This window comes from Xyrauchen texanus, chromosome 30 (assembly GCF_025860055.1).
Source record: "Xyrauchen texanus isolate HMW12.3.18 chromosome 30, RBS_HiC_50CHRs, whole genome shotgun sequence".
NCBI lineage: Eukaryota > Metazoa > Chordata > Actinopteri > Cypriniformes > Catostomidae > Xyrauchen > Xyrauchen texanus.
The window spans coordinates 19,658,253-19,673,640 of NC_068305.1; the positions used below are offsets into that span (position 1 = coordinate 19,658,253).

At 42.7% G+C, this 15,388-nt stretch overlaps 1 protein-coding gene across 1 annotated transcript in view; it reads right to left on the reverse strand.

The window, feature by feature from the left end:
* The window catches only part of LOC127623910 (nesprin-2-like), a 108,881-nt gene that overhangs the window by 36,044 nt on the left and 57,449 nt on the right, over positions 1-15,388 (reverse strand). The gene's annotated exons all lie outside the window — the stretch shown is intronic.

Here is a 15,388-nt window from a genome sequence, read left to right on the forward strand (position 1 = left end):
GTGGTATGAGGCTGGGGAAAGACTGTCTGTTTGCACGGTTGGGGAGTAACGGAATACATGTAACTGGATTATATATTTAAAATACAAAATATCAAAATAGTTACATTCAAAAAGTATTTTGATTACTGAAGAGATTACTTTGCATTTAATTGTCATCTTTTTCATTTAATATTTAGTCCTTTCAGATGGAAAACATTTATACATATAATGCGATCAAAAGCGCATTTGAACAGCAGTGAAACACTTTCTTATGTGTTAAATTCATACAAGCAGACAGAGAAGTAAGTTTGAAGTATGTTTGGAGCAGAAGAAATAGAAATAAACCTTGTGTAAATTGTCAGCTTTACTCTAAGCTAAAATGCTATTTCTAGCCATTTTACATGCACATGTTACCAGGATCATAATTTCTTTTTTCTAGTAAGACCTTTTATATTAGGGCAAAAATCATATTCTTGATAATAATTTTTGTATTGCTTTCATGTAAAAATATCTTAAAACAAGATAAATTTGATTTATCTTGTTAGTGGTGCTTGCAAAGCATCACTATTGTAATCTCACATACTTATTATACTTTTTATTAGTGGTGCTTGCAAAGCATCACTATTGTAATCTCACATACTTATTATACTTTTTATTAGTGGTGCTTGCAAAGCATCACTATTGTAATCTCACATACTTATTATTTTTATTAGTGGTGCTTGCAAAGCATCACTATTGTAATCTCACATACTTATTAGTGGTGCTTGCAAAGCATCACTATTGTAATCTCACATACTTATTATACTTTTTATTATTTTTATTTTTATTTTTATTTTTATATCTCTTAACAAAACTTGGCACCTAACTCGTCCCATACCGTTTGGCGTAGACCCACGAATGAGGTGTCAAATCGAGCTGACCTATTGAGGACACATGTGCTATGACTTTTATAAGCGATCGAGTGCGGTATTTGCCCCAGGGGCAAAAAGCGGCGAAAAATCCCATAGACTTAACATTGCGACAAACTTTGGCGCGTCACAGCTCCAAGCGAGGATTTCAGTAGAAGCGTGTGATTTGCCACATTTGAAGAGGCTGGCAGGCTCTGTAAGAGCATACCTCAATATGGGGTAAAAGTTGCACCCCTGGGGGCAGGAGCTGCCCAAAAATGCCCCAATTGACTTATAATGGTGTAGGGCGGCCCATGAAATGAAAAGGCATAGGGATTTGTATTGAACATAGCTCTGGATCACAGTGTCATAGAGACGAGGGGGTGGGCTCATTTTACTCAGACAACCAATCAGTCTCTCTGGATCATTGTGAAGCTATCAAGCCACGCCCTAGCAACCATTAAGAGCACCTTAGCAACAAGTCCCATAGACTTCTATTGAAAAAGATCAAAGGGATATCTCCGGATAGAAGTGTCATAGAAACACAAGGGTGGTCTCGTTTGACTTCGGGACAGCAAACAGCCAATCATGCATCACTTCAACACTTCCTAGCCCCTCCTAGCAACCATTGTCGAGCACCTTAACAACCAAAATCCATAGAGGGATATCTTCCATTCTGAATGTCACAGAGGCATGGGAGTTGGTTTATATCATTCATACTGACAAGCAGCCTTTGGAGATTCATGATTGGCAGCTGCCAAGCTACTCCTAGCAACTACACAGAGTACCCTAGCAACCGTTTAGCAGTAACTATATCTCTGCACCAGAAAATCAGAGAGACTTCTGGGTTGATTTATTTCAATCAGGATGGCAAGGAGACTTGATAAGTATCACTATGTTAACTGCCTAGCAACCAGATGGGGTTACCCTAGCAACCGAGTAACAAATCACATATCTCTGCATCAGAAAAGCGTAGAGACTTCGGGTTGACTTATTTCAATCAGGATGGCAAGGAGACTTCATTAGTATCACTATGGTAACTGCCTAGCAACCAGATGGGCTTACCCTAGCAACCGAGTAACAAATCACATATCTCTGCATCACAAAAACATAGAGACTTCGGGTTGACTTATTTCAATCAGGATGGCAAGGAGACTTCATTAGTATCACTATGGTAACTGCCTAGCAACCAGATGGGGTTACCCTAGCAACCGAGTAACAAATCACATATCTCTGCATCAGAAAAGCGTAGAGACTTCGGTTTGACTTATTTCAATCAGGATGGCAAGGAGACTTGATTAGTATCACTATGGTAACTGCCTAGCAACCAGATGGGGTTACCCTAGCAACCGAGTAACAAATCACATATCTCGGCATCACAAAAGCGTAAAGACTTCGGGTTGACTTATTTCAATCAGGATGGCAAGGAGACTTCATTAGTATCACTATGGTAACTGCCTAGCAACCAGATGGGGTTACCCTAGCAACCGACTAACAAATCACATATCTCTGCATCACAAAAGCGTAGAGACTTCCTGGTTGACTTATTTCAATCAGGATGGCAAGGACACTTCATTAGTATCACTATGGTAACTGCCTAGCAACCAGATGGGGTTACCCTAGCAACCGACTAACAAATCACATATCTCTGCATCACAAAAGCGTAAAGACTTCGGATTGACTTATTTCAATCAGGATGGCAAGGACACTTCATTAGTATCACTATGGTAACTGCCTAGCAACCAGATGGGGTTACCCTAGCAACCGACTAACAAATCACATATCTCTGCATCACAAAAGCGTAGAGACTTCGGGTTGACTTATTTCAATCAGGATGGCAAGGACACTTCATTAGTATCACTATGGTAACTGCCTAGCAACCACATGGGGTTACCCTAGCAACCGAGTAACAAATCACATATCTCTGCATCAGAAAAGCGTAGCGACTTCTGGGTTGGTTTATTTCAATCAGGATGGCAAGGACACTTCATTAGTATCACTATGGTAACTGCCTAGCAACCAGATGGGGTTACCCTAGCAACCGACTAACAAATCACATATCTCTGCATCACAAAAGCGTAAAGACTTCGGATTGACTTATTTCAATCAGGATGGCAAGGACACTTCATTAGTATCACTATGGTAACTGCCTAGCAACCAGATGGGGTTACCCTAGCAACCGACTAACAAATCACATATCTCTGCATCACAAAAGCGTAGAGACTTCGGGTTGACTTATTTCAATCAGGATGGCAAGGAGACTTCATTAGTATCACTATGGTAACTGCCTAGCAACCACATGGGGTTACCCTAGCAACCGAGTAACAAATCACATATCTCTGCATCAGAAAAGCGTAGCGACTTCTGGGTTGGTTTATTTCAATCAGGATGGCAAGGACACTTCATTAGTATCACTATGGTAACTGCCTAGCAACCAGATGGGGTTACCCTAGCAACCGACTAACAAATCACATATCTCTGCATCACAAAAGCGTAAAGACTTCGGATTGACTTATTTCAATCAGGATGGCAAGGACACTTCATTAGTATCACTATGGTAACTGCCTAGCAACCAGATGGGGTTACCCTAGCAACCGACTAACAAATCACATATCTCTGCATCACAAAAGCGTAGAGACTTCGGGTTGACTTATTTCAATCAGGATGGCAAGGAGACTTCATTAGTATCACTATGGTAACTGCCTAGCAACCACATGGGGTTACCCTAGCAACCGAGTAACAAATCACATATCTCTGCATCAGAAAAGCGTAGCGACTTCTGGGTTGGTTTATTTCAATCAGGATGGCAAGGACACTTCATTAGTATCACTATGGTAACTGCCTAGCAACCAGATGGTGTTACCCTAGCAACCGAGTAACAAATCACATATCTCTAAATCACAAAAGCGTACAGACTTCTGGGTTGACTTATTTCAATCAGGATGGCAAGGACACTTCATTAGTATCACTATGGTCACTGCCTAGCAACCAGATGGGGTTACCCTAGCAACCGACTAACAAATCACATATCTCTGCATCACAAAAGCGTAGAGACTTCGGGTTGACTTATTTCAATCAGGATGGCAAAGAGACTTCATTAGTATCACTATGGTAACTGCCTAGCAACCACATGGGGTTACCCTAGCAACCGAGTAACAAATCACATATCTATGCACCAGAAAATCGAAGAGACTTCTGGGTTGATTTATTTCAATCAGGATGGCAAGAAGACTTCATAAGTATCACTATGGTAACTGCCTAGCAACCAGATGGGGTTACCCTAGCAACCGAGTAACATATCACATATCTCTGGATCAGAACATCGTAGAGACTTCGGGTTGACTGATTTTACTCAGGATAGCAAGGAGACTTCATAAATATCACTATGGTAACTGCCTAGCAACCAGATGGGGTACCCTAGCAGCCGAGTAAAAACACATATCTCAGCAGTTATAAAATGCTATTTGGCGAGTTTTGCCACGGCAAGCACCACTCACATTTTCTTCAGGAAATGTACCTATCTAGTTATACTTTTTATTTTTATTTTTATATCTCTTAACAAAACTTCGGCACCTAACTTCGTCCGCACCGTTTGGCGTAGACCCACGAATGAGGTGTCAAATCGAGCGACCTATTGAGGACACGTGTGCTATGACTTTTATAAGCGATCGAGTGCGGTATTTGCCCCAGGGGCAAAAAGCGGCGAAAAATCCCATAGACTTAACATTGAGACAAACTTTGGCGTCACAGCTCCAAGCGAGGATTTAGTAGAAGCGTGTGATTTGCCACATTTGAAGAGGCTGGCAGGCTCTGTAGAGCATACCTCAATATGGGGTAAAAGTTGCACCCCTGGGGGCAGGAGCTGCCCAAAAATGCCCCAATTGACTTATAATGGTGTAGGGCGGCCCATGAAATGAAAAGGCATAGGGATTTGTATTGAACATAGCTCTGGATCACAGTGTCATAGAGGCGAGGGGGTGGGCTCATTTTACTCAGACAACCAATCAGTCTCTCTGGATCATTGTGAAGCTATCAAGCCACGCCCTAGCAACCATTAAGAGCACCTTAGCAACAAGTCCCATAGACTTCTATTGAAAAAGATCAAAGGGATATCTCCGGATAGAAGTGTCATAGAAACACAAGGGTGGTCTCGTTTGACTCGGGACAGCAAACAGCCAATCATGCATCACTTCAACACTTCCTAGCCCCTCCCTAGCAACCATTGTCGAGCACCTTAACAACCAAAATCCATAGAGGGATATCTTCCATTCTGAATGTCACAGAGGCATGGGAGTTGGTTTATATCATTCATACTGACAAGCAGCCTTTGGAGATTCATGATTGGCAGCTGCCAAGCCACTCCTAGCAACTACACAGAGTACCCTAGCAACCGTTTAGCAGTAACTATATCTCTGCACCAGAAAATCAGAGAGACTTCTGGGTTGATTTATTTCAATCAGGATGGCAAGGAGACTTGATAAGTATCACTATGTTAACTGCCTAGCAACCAGATGGGGTTACCCTAGCAACCGAGTAACAAATCACATATCTCTGCATCAGAAAAGCGTAGAGACTTCGGGTTGACTTATTTCAATCAGGATGGCAAGGACACTTCATTAGTATCACTATGGTAACTGCCTAGCAACCAGATGGGCTTACCCTAGCAACCGAGTAACAAATCACATATCTCTGCATCACAAAAACATAGAGACTTCGGGTTGACTTATTTCAATCAGGATGGCAAGGAGACTTCATTAGTATCACTATGGTAACTGCCTAGCAACCAGATGGGCTTACCCTAGCAACCGAGTAACAAATCACATATCTCTGCATCAGAAAAGCGTAGAGACTTCGGGTTGACTTATTTCAATAAGGATGGCAAGGACACTTGATTAGTATCACTATGGTATCTGCCTAGCAACCAGATGGGGTTACCCTAGCAACCGAGTAACAAATCACATATCTCTGCATCACAAAAACATAGAGACTTCGGGTTGACTTATTTCAATCAGGATGGCAAGGAGACTTCATTAGTATCACTATGGTAACTGCCTAGCAACCAGATGGGCTTACCCTAGCAACCGAGTAACAAATCACATATCTCTGCATCAGAAAAGCGTAGAGACTTCGGGTTGACTTATTTCAATCAGGATGGCAAGGACACTTGATTAGTATCACTATGGTAACTGCCTAGCAACCAGATGGGGTTACCCTAGCAACCGAGTAACAAATCACATATCTCTGCATCACAAAAGCGTAGAGACTTCGGGTTGACTTATTTCAATCAGGATGGCAAGGAGACTTCATTAGTATCACTATGGTAACTGCCTAGCAACCACATGGGGTTACCCTAGCAACCGAGTAACAAATCACATATCTCTGCATCACAAAAACATAGAGACTTCGGGTTGACTTATTTCAATCAGGATGGCAAGGACACTTGATTAGTATCACTATGGTAACTGCCTAGCAACCAGATGGGGTTACCCTAGCAACCGAGTAACAAATCACATATCTCTGCACCAGAAAACAGTACAGACTTCGGGTTGACTTATTTCACTCAGGATGGAAAGGAGCCATGTATTGTATTACCTTGGTAACTGCATAGCAACCACATGGGCTTACCCTAGCAACCTAGTAACAAATCACATATTTCTGCACCAGAAAATTATACAGACTTCTGGGTTGATTTATTTATGACCACAATTTCTGTTCTTTTCAAGTACAGCATGCTATTTGGCCGAGTTTTGCCACGGCAAGCACCACTCACATTTTCTTCAGGAAATGTACCTATCTAGTTAGTGGTGCTTGCAAGCATCACTATTGTAATCTCATACTTATTTTATTTTATTTTTTTTTTATTATTATCTCTTAACAAAACTTGGCACCTAACTTCGTCCGCTTACCGTTTGGCGTAGACCCACGAATGAGGTGTCAAATCGAGCGACCTATTGAGGACACGTGTGCTATGACTTTTATAAGCGATCGAGTGCGGTATTTGCCCCAGGGGCAAAAAGCGGCGAAAAATCCCATAGACTTAACATTGAGACAAACTTTGAGCGTCACAGCTCCAGCGAGGATTTCATAGAAGCGTGTGATTTGCCACATTTGAAGAGGCTGGCAGGCTCTGTAGAGCATACCTCAATATGGGGTAAAAGTTGCACCCCTGGGGGCAGGAGCTGCCCAAAAATGCCCCAATTGACTTATAATGGTGTAGGGCGGCCCATGAAATGAAAAGGCATAGGGATTTGTATTGAACATAGCTCTGGATCACAGTGTCATAGAGGCGAGGGGTGGGCTCATTTTACTCAGACGACCAATCAGTCTCTCAGGATCATTGTGAAGCTATCAAGCCACGCCCTAGCAACCATTAAGAGCACCTTAGCAACAAGTCCCATAGACTTCTATTGAAACAGATCAAAGGGATATCTCCGGATAGAAGTGTCATAGAAACACAAGGGTGGTCTCGTTTGACTTCGGGACAGCAAACAGCCAATCATGCATCAAATCAACACTTCCTAGCCCCTCCCTAGCAACCATTGTCGAGCACCTTAACAACCAAAATCCATAGAGGGATATCTTCCATTCTGAATGTCACAGAGGCATGGGAGTTGGTTTATATCATTCATACTGACAAGCAGCCTTTGGAGATTCATGATTGGCAGCTGCCAAGCCACTCCTAGCAACTAAACAGAGTACCCTAGCAACCGTTTAGCAGTAACTATATCTCTGCACCAGAAAATCAGAGAGACTTCTGGGTTGATTTATTTCAATCAGGATGGCAAGGAGACTTGATTAGTATCACTATGGTAACTGCCTAGCAACCAGATGGGGTTACCCTAGCAACCGAGTAACAAATCACATATCTCTGCATCAGAAAAGCGTAGAGACTTCGGGTTGACTTATTTCAATCAGGATGGAAAGGACACTTCATTAGTATCACTATGGTAACTGCCTAGCAACCAGATGGGCTTACCCTAGCAACCGAGTAACAAATCACATATCTCTGCATCACAAAAACATAGAGACTTCGGGTTGACTTATTTCAATCAGGATGGCAAGGACACTTCATTAGTATCACTATGGTAACTGCCTAGCAACCAGATGGGCTTACCCTAGCAACCGAGTAACAAATCACATATCTCTGCATCAGAAAAGCGTAGAGACTTCGGGTTGACTTATTTCAATCAGGATGGCAAGGACACTTGATTAGTATCACTATGGTATCTGCCTAGCAACCAGATGGGGTTACCCTAGCAACCGAGTAACAAATCACATATCTCTGCATCACAAAAACATAGAGACTTCGGGTTGACTTATTTCAATCAGGATGGCAAGGAGACTTGATAAGTATCACTATGTTAACTGCCTAGCAACCAGATGGGGTTACCCTAGCAACCGAGAAACAAATCACATATCTCGGCACCAGAAAAGAGTACAGACTTCGGGTTGATTTATTTCAATCAGGATGGCAAGGACACTTGATTACTATCACTATGGTAACTGCCTAGCAACCAGATGGGGTTACCCTAGCAACCGAGAAACAAATCACATATCTCGGCACCAGAAAAGAGTACAGACTTCGGGTTGATTTATTTCAATCAGGATGGCAAGGAGACTTGATTAGTATCACTATGGTAACTGCCTAGCAACCAGATGGGGTTACCCTAGCAACCGAGTAACAAATCACATATCTCTGCATCAGAAAAGCGTAGAGACTTCGGGTTGACTTATTTCAATCAGGATGGCAAGGAGACTTGATTAGTATCACTATGGTAACTGCCTAGCAACCAGATGGGGTTACCCTAGCAACCGAGTAACAAATCACATATCTCTGCATCAGAAAAGCGTAGAGACTTCGGGTTGACTTATTTCAATCAGGATGGCAAGGAGACTTGATTAGTATCACTATGGTAACTGCCTAGCAACCAGATGGGGTTACCCTAGCAACCGAGTAACAAATCACATATCTCTGCACCAGAAAACAGTACAGACTTCGGGTTGACTTATTTCACTCAGGATGGAAAGGAGCCATGTATTGTATTACCTTGGTAACTGCATAGCAACCACATGGGCTTACCCTAGCAACCTAGTAACAAATCACATATTTCTGCACCAGAAAATCATACAGACTTCTGGGTTGATTTATTTATGACCACAATTTCTGTTCTTTTCAAGTTACAACATGCTGTTTGGCGAGTTTTGCCACGGCAAGCACCACTCACATTTTCTTCAGGAAATGTACCTATCTAGTTTTATTTTTATTTTTATTTTTATATCTCTTAACAAAACTCGGCACCTAACTTGCGTCCGCACCGTTTGGCATAGACCCACGAATGAGGTGTCAAATCGAGCGGCCTATTGAGGACACGTGTGCTATGACTTTTATAAGCGTCGAGTGCGGTATTTGCCCCAGGGGCAAAAAAGCGGCGAAAAATCCCATTGACTTAACATTGAGACAAACTTTGTGGCGTCACAGCTCCGGCGAGGATTTAGCAGAAGCGTGTGATTTGCCACATTTGAAGAGGCTGGCAGGCTCTGTAGAGCATACCTCAATATGGGGTAAAAGTTGCACCCCTGGGGGCAGGAGCTGCCCAAAGTTGCCCCATTGACTTACAATGGTGTAGGGCGGCCCATGAAATAGGGATTTTTAATTAAACATAGCTCTGGATCACAGTGTCATAGAGACAAGGGGCCTGCCTCATTTTACTAAGGCGACCAATCAGTCTCTCAGGATCATTGCAAAGCTATCAAGCCACGCCCTAGCAACCATTTAGAGGACCTTAGCAACAAGTCCCATAGACTTCTAATGAAAGAGATCAAAGGGATATCTCCGGCTAGAAGTGTCATACCAACACAAGGGTGGTCTCGTTTGACTCGGGGCAGCAAACAGCCAATCATGAATCACCTCAACACTTCCTAGCCCCTCCTAGCAACTATTGTCGAGCACCTTAGCAACCAAAATCCATAGAGGGATATCTTCCATTCTGAATGTCACAGAGGCATGGGAGTTGATTTATGTCATTCATACTGACAAGCAGCCTTTGGAATTTCATGATTGGCAGCTGCCAAACCACTCCTAGCAACTACACATAGTACCCTAGCAACCGAGTAACAAATCACATATCTCTACACCAGAAAATAGTACAGACTTCTGGGTTGATTTATTTCACTCAGGATGGCAAGGAAACTTGATTACTATCACTATGGAAACTGCCTAGCAACCAGATGGGGTTACCCTAGCAACCGAGTAACAAATCACATATCTCTGCACCAGAAAATAGTACAGACTTCGGGTTGACTTATTTCAATAAGGATGGCAAGGAGACTTCATTACTATCACTATGGTAACTGCCTAGCAACCAGATGGGTTTACCCTAGCAACCGAGTAACAAATCACATATCTCTGCATCAGAAAAGCGTAGAGACTTCTGGGTTGATTTATTTATGACCATAATTTTTGTTCTTTTCAAGCATGCTATTTGACGAGTTTTGCCACGGCAAGCACCACTCACATTTTCTTCAGGAAATGTACCTATCTAGTTAGTGGTGCTTGCAAAGCATCACTATTGTAATCTCACATACTTATTATACTTTTATTATTTTTATTTTTATTTTTATATCTCTTAACAAAACTTGGCACCTAACTTCGTCCGCACCGTTTGGCGTAGACCCACGAATGAGGTGTCAAATCGAGCGACCTATTGAGGACACATGTGCTATGACTTTTATAAGCGTCGAGTGCGGTATTTGCCCCAGGGGCAAAAAGCGGCGAAAAATCCCATAGACTTAACATTGCGACAAACTTTGGCGTCACAGCTCCAGCGAGGATTTAGTAGAAGCGTGTGATTTGCCACATTTGAAGAGGCTGGCAGGCTCTGTAAGAGCATACCTCAATATGGGGTAAAAGTTGCACCCCTGGGGGCAGGAGCTGCCCAAAAATGCCCCAATTGACTTATAATGGTGTAGGGCGGCCCATGAAATGAAAAGGCATAGGGATTTGTATTGAACATAGCTCTGGATCACAGTGTCATAGAGGCGAGGGGTGGGCTCATTTTACTCAGACAACCAATCAGTCTCTCTGGATCATTGTGAAGCTATCAAGCCACGCCCTAGCAACCATTAAGAGCACCTTAGCAACAAGTCCCATAGACTTCTATTGAAAAAGATCAAAGGGATATCTCGGATAGAAGTGTCATAGAAACACAAGGGTGGTCTCGTTTGACTTCGGGACAGCAAACAGCCAATCATGCATCACTTCAACACTTCCTAGCCCCTCCTAGCAACCATTGTCGAGCACCTTAACAACCAAAATCCATAGAGGGATATCTTCCATTCTGAATGTCACAGAGGCATGGGAGTTGGTTTATATCATTCATACTGACAAGCAGCCTTTGGAGATTCATGATTGGCAGCTGCCAAGCCACTCCTAGCAACTACACAGAGTACCCTAGCAACCGTTTAGCAGTAACTATATCTCTGCACCAGAAAATCAGAGAGACTTCTGGGTTGATTTATTTCAATCAGGATGGCAAGGAGACTTGATAAGTATCACTATGTTAACTGCCTAGCAACCAGATGGGGTTACCCTAGCAACCGAGTAACAAATCACATATCTCTGCATCAGAAAAGCGTAGAGACTTCGGGTTGACTTATTTCAATCAGGATGGCAAGGACACTTCATTAGTATCACTATGGTAACTGCCTAGCAACCAGATGGGCTTACCCTAGCAACCGAGTAACAAATCACATATCTCTGCATCACAAAAACATAGAGACTTCGGGTTGACTTATTTCAATCAGGATGGCAAGGAGACTTCATTAGTATCACTATGGTAACTGCCTAGCAACCAGATGGGGTTACCCTAGCAGCAGTAACAAATCACATATCTCTGCATCAGAAAAGCGTAGAGACTTCGGGTTGACTTATTTCAATCAGGATGGCAAGGAGACTTGATTAGTATCACTATGGTAACTGCCTAGCAACCAGATGGGGTTACCCTAGCAGCCGAGTAACAAATCACATATCTCGGCATCACAAAAGCGTAAAGACTTCGGGTTGACTTATTTCAATCAGGATGGCAAGGAGACTTCATTAGTATCACTATGGTAACTGCCTAGCAACCAGATGGGGTTACCCTAGCAACCGACTAACAAATCACATATCTCTGCATCACAAAAGCGTAGAGACTTCCTGGTTGACTTATTTCAATCAGGATGGCAAGGACACTTCATTAGTATCACTATGGTAACTGCCTAGCAACCAGATGGGGTTACCCTAGCAACCGACTAACAAATCACATATCTCTGCATCACAAAAGCGTAAAGACTTCGGGTTGACTTATTTCAATCAGGATGGCAAGGACACTTCATTAGTATCACTATGGTAACTGCCTAGCAACCAGATGGGGTTACCCTAGCAACCGACTAACAAATCACATATCTCTGCATCACAAAAGCGTAGAGACTTCGGGTTGACTTATTTCAATCAGGATGGCAAGGACACTTCATTAGTATCACTATGGTAACTGCCTAGCAACCACATGGGGTTACCCTAGCAACCGAGTAACAAATCACATATCTCTGCATCAGAAAAGCGTAGCGACTTCTGGGTTGGTTTATTTCAATCAGGATGGCAAGGACACTTCATTAGTATCACTATGGTAACTGCCTAGCAACCAGATGGGGTTACCCTAGCAACCGACTAACAAATCACATATCTCTGCATCACAAAAGCGTAAAGACTTCGGATTGACTTATTTCAATCAGGATGGCAAGGACACTTCATTAGTATCACTATGGTAACTGCCTAGCAACCAGATGGGGTTACCCTAGCAACCGACTAACAAATCACATATCTCTGCATCACAAAAGCGTAGAGACTTCGGGTTGACTTATTTCAATCAGGATGGCAAGGAGACTTCATTAGTATCACTATGGTAACTGCCTAGCAACCACATGGGGTTACCCTAGCAACCGAGTAACAAATCACATATCTCTGCATCAGAAAAGCGTAGCGACTTCTGGGTTGGTTTATTTCAATCAGGATGGCAAGGACACTTCATTAGTATCACTATGGTAACTGCCTAGCAACCAGATGGTGTTACCCTAGCAACCGAGTAACAAATCACATATCTCTAAATCACAAAAGCGTACAGACTTCTGGGTTGACTTATTTCAATCAGGATGGCAAGGACACTTCATTAGTATCACTATGGTCACTGCCTAGCAACCAGATGGGGTTACCCTAGCAACCGACTAACAAATCACATATCTCTGCATCACAAAAGCGTAGAGACTTCGGGTTGACTTATTTCAATCAGGATGGCAAAGAGACTTCATTAGTATCACTATGGTAACTGCCTAGCAACCACATGGGGTTACCCTAGCAACCGAGTAACAAATCACATATCTATGCACCAGAAAATCGAAGAGACTTCTGGGTTGATTTATTTCAATCAGGATGGCAAGAAGACTTCATAAGTATCACTATGGTAACTGCCTAGCAACCAGATGGGGTTACCCTAGCAACCGAGTAACATATCACATATCTCTGGATCAGAACATCGTAGAGACTTCGGGTTGACTGATTTTACTCAGGATAGCAAGGAGACTTCATAAATATCACTATGGTAACTGCCTAGCAACCAGATGGGGTACCCTAGCAACCAGTAAAAAACACATATCTCAGCAGTTATAAAATGCTATTTGGCGAGTTTTGCCACGGCAAGCACCACTCACATTTTCTTCAGGAAATGTACCTATCTAGTTATACTTTTTATTTTTATTTTTTATTATATCTCTTAACAAAACTCGGCACCTAACTCGTCCGCACCGTTTGGCGTAGACCCACGAATGAGGTATCAAATCGAGCGGCCTATTGAGGACACGTGTGCTATGACTTTTATAAGCGATCGAGTGCGGTATTTGCCCCAGGGGCAAAAAGCGGCCGAAAAATCCCATAGACTTAACATTGAGACAAACTTTGTGGCGTCACAGCTCCAAGCGAGGATTTAGGTAGAAGCGTGTGATTTGCCACATTTGAAGAGGCTGGCAGGCTCTGTAAGAGCATACCTCAATATGGGGTAAAAGTTGCACCCCTGGGGGCAGGAGCTGCCCAAAAATGCCCCAATTGACTTATAATGGTGTAGGGCGGCCCATGAAATGAAAAGGCATAGGGATTTGTATTGAACATAGCTCTGGATCACAGTGTCATAGAGGCGAGGGGTGGGCTCATTTTACTCAGACGACCAATCAGTCTCTCAGGATCATTGTGAAGCTATCAAGCCACGCCCTAGCAACCATTAAGAGCACCTTAGCAACAAGTCCCATAGACTTCTATTGAAACAGATCAAAGGGATATCTCCGGATAGAAGTGTCATAGAAACACAAGGGTGGTCTCGTTTGACTCGGGACAGCAAACAGCCAATCATGCATCACTTCAACACTTCCTAGCCCTCCCTAGCAACCATTGTCGAGCACCTTAACAACCAAAATCCATAGAGGGATATCTTCCATTCTGAATGTCACAGAGGCATGGGAGTTGGTTTATATCATTCATACTGACAAGCAGCCTTTGGAGATTCATGATTGGCAGCTGCCAAGCCACTCCTAGCAACTAAACAGAGTACCCTAGCAACCGTTTAGCAGTAACTATATCTCTGCACCAGAAAATCAGAGAGACTTCTGGGTTGATTTATTTCAATCAGGATGGCAAGGACACTTGATTAGTATCACTATGGTAACTGCCTAGCAACCAGATGGGGTTACCCTAGCAACCGAGTAACAAATCACATATCTCTGCATCAGAAAAGCGTAGAGACTTCGGGTTGACTTATTTCAATCAGGATGGCAAGGAGACTTCATTAGTATCACTATGGTAACTGCCTAGCAACCAGATGGGCTTACCCTAGCAACCGAGTAACAAATCACATATCTCTGCATCACAAAAACATAGAGACTTCGGGTTGACTTATTTCAATCAGGATGGCAAGGACACTTGATTACTATCACTATGGTAACTGCCTAGCAACCAGATGGGGTTACCCTAGCAACCGAGTAACAAATCACATATCTCTGCATCAGAAAAGCGTAGAGACTTCTGGGTTGACTTATTTCAATCAGGATGGCAAGGAGACTTCATTAGTATCACTATGGTAACTGCCTAGCAACCAGATGGGCTTACCCTAGCAACCGAGTAACAAATCACATATCTCTGCATCACAAAAACATACAGACTTCCGGTTTGACTTATTTCAATCAGGATGGCAAGGACACTTGATTAGTATCACTATGGTAACTGCCTAGCAACCACATGGGGTTACCCTAGCAACCTACTAACAAATCACATATTTCTGCACCAGAACATTATACAGACTTCTGGGTTGATTTATTTATGACCACAATTTCTGTTCTTTTCAAGCAGGCTATTTGGCGAGTTTTGCCACGGCAAGCACCACTCACATTTTCTTCAGGAAATGTACCTATCTAGTTATTTTATTTTATTTCTTATTTTTTATATC